Source organism: Papaver somniferum, chromosome 2, assembly GCF_003573695.1.
Source record: "Papaver somniferum cultivar HN1 chromosome 2, ASM357369v1, whole genome shotgun sequence".
NCBI classification, from domain to species: domain Eukaryota; kingdom Viridiplantae; phylum Streptophyta; class Magnoliopsida; order Ranunculales; family Papaveraceae; genus Papaver; species Papaver somniferum.
Genome location: NC_039359.1, coordinates 128,541,072 through 128,543,515, shown reverse-complemented (window position 1 = coordinate 128,543,515; position 2,444 = coordinate 128,541,072). Strand labels below are relative to the sequence as shown.

The 2,444-nt window shown below is 36.7% G+C and overlaps 1 long non-coding RNA gene across 2 annotated transcripts; it reads left to right on the top strand.

Moving 5' to 3' along the window:
• Positions 1–875: 875 nt before the first annotated feature.
• LOC113353933 lies at positions 876–2,444 on the top strand. 2 transcript variants are annotated; one of them, XR_003361617.1, is made up of 4 exons: positions 876–1,016; positions 1,358–1,481; positions 1,755–1,833; positions 2,225–2,444. It is a non-coding gene; the product is annotated as an uncharacterized LOC113353933 (long non-coding RNA). The 2 variants fall into 2 exon arrangements; XR_003361616.1 differs by having other exon boundaries at positions 935–1,016; positions 1,365–1,481.

Sequence of the window (2,444 nt, the reverse complement as noted above, 5' to 3'; positions counted from 1 at the left end):
CTGTTAACTGATTTTATGTCTTTTTAGATCTATTTATTGTTCCTTTCTGAATTCCTAAATACTAGATGCTGAATGTTTGATGGGTTTGTCAAAAAGAATTAACTTGTTTGAAAAAGATTGGACCTTTTTTATATGTTTGTTATTGAAATGTTTTTGGCTGCTTACGAAATTAAGCTTATGAAACCCTCGTAATCTTTTTCTGGTTGATGTTTTGGGGATAGTTGTATTAGTCTTGAAACCCAACAATGATGAAGTTGATTGGATAATTAGCAAACAGGTTTTTTTTTAAAAGATGGGCATAGTGTTAAGGATTGGTGGGTTAGTACTGGTAGAGCGATTACATATGCTGATAGAGTGTGATTTACTTTTCTTTTGAACACCAAATAGAGATAAAACTTATGACCATGGCTTCACTATCACTTCTGAAAATATGTATAGTTGTAACCGAGGCATAGAATGTTAGTGTGATTGGAAGGTTGTCAGTAAATCAAACATGTTTCGAGCAATCTGTATCTGTAAGAAGAATTTGTTCCGCAGTTAGGGTCATTTTTGGTTAAGCAGAGAGCCATGCATATAAACCTGTGTCTCGGTGATTTTGTGATGTCCACGTTGTTTCTTTCAACTGGTTGCAGGTGCCAATTAAGTATAAGTGGTCTCCTCAGTTGAGGATGTCTTGCAAACATTTCGTTTTATCTCTACTGGTCCAGATAACAATTGGTTTTGGTGTTCTATAAGATTAAGTTCTTGTCATCCTATTGATATATTTCATCATTAATGTGAAGTGAGTTGATTCTATGTACCGCCCTTCTGATGATGACACTTAGTAAGTGAAACACTTCAGTGACGTGTTGGTTATTTTCAATGTAGATGTTTGAGCAAGAAGTAATCATTGCTGGTTCAAGAGAGGCACTGGCTCAGGTTTTAAAGTTGGTAGACTTAAGGGGGAAGACAGGGTGCAACTCTGGATGCACATCGTGGAGTTCTTGAGTGTCTCTGGATCCACACCCTTAATAGAGGTGATTGACCTTTTCTTGACCCCATTCTTGAAATTGTTGTGAATTTGAATCCAATAGTTGCATATAATTAGAAGTTTTGTTGTGAATCTTGTGATCATTTCTAAGTTATCAGTATAATTGGATAAGAATCAAGCTTTCTATACCTTGATAATCACTGCTCCATTTGATACCTTGTGTATTCTTTTGTTCTGCATATGAAAGTGAGATATGCTTTAAGTTCTGCTATGAGGAAGCAGTGATGGATTGCTTGTATGCAAAATATGGATGTTTTCCGTTTTTTTGAATGTTACTCTGTGATCTTTATTGTGTCTGATCAATTGTCCATGTACTAATTGAAATAGATTCCAGGTGGGTCGGCTCCTCTTCTTAGTGAAGCGCTTGTCATCGCTGGAATGCTTGGTTGCACCAAGTAATGTTGGAGAGGTCAGAAGTCATCGCTGGAACGCTTGGTTGTCCAGCTTCCAGGTACTTCAATTGTTGTGACTATGTACCCCACAAATGGTTTTTGTTTTGTTTTGCATCTGGTACAATCAGTCGTCATTTGGTTTATGCTTCTTGTTTTGGGTTTTTTTTTTTTTTTTGAAGCATGCTTGTTGTTTGTATGGATGAAGTGTCAATAATCTTAGTGAGAAATTGTAAAGACTCATATATGAGGAGTTGACTGTTTAGACAACGATACATCTCAACGTTTTTATTACTGCGCATTTATAAACCATTGTTCCCTTTTTTATAATGCAGGGTTCGCATGGGATCGAATCTAAACTCGCAATCTGCAATGCCAGCATCATATGTTGCCTCGACTAGTTCACATGCTCAGGTGTGTTCATCTGGTCATGGAGTTGGTTCAGCTGGTCACTTAAATTTATTTCCTGAAACCTCATATGTTAACTTAAGTTCACCTAGTGAACACTGGAGGATTATTTGTGCTGGTTCCATAGTCTTCTGTAGTTACTATGTTGACCAGCTTAAATGTGCCCCCTACTTTCTGATTCTAGGTTGCACAGCCTTTAAGAGAAGCATGCTATGTTCACATGAATATCTTTAATCTAATTGTATATCCCTGTCTGTTCAGATGTGATTCCCTAGTGACTGGGAGCCGATTACCTTTGTCAGATCTAATGTGGTTGTTTGCTTTCAGTTCTGTTATCTTCACTGCATAGGGTTTGAGTCTTTTTTCTTATACTTGTTGCATTGGTTAAATATTGCAGGACCTGCTAGGTGTTACAGGGAGATTAAGAACAAGCCTTACCCAAAGTCAAGGTACTGTCGTGGTGTATGTGAATTTGAACTCATAACTGAACTTGGGAAATACACTATTTTCTATCTTTTGGTTATCATTCTTCAGAAACTTAAGAAATGTCTCCTGAAAGTTATCATCTTCTCATTATTTAGAAACTGAACTTCATTGGGTATTGATTGTATGTTATT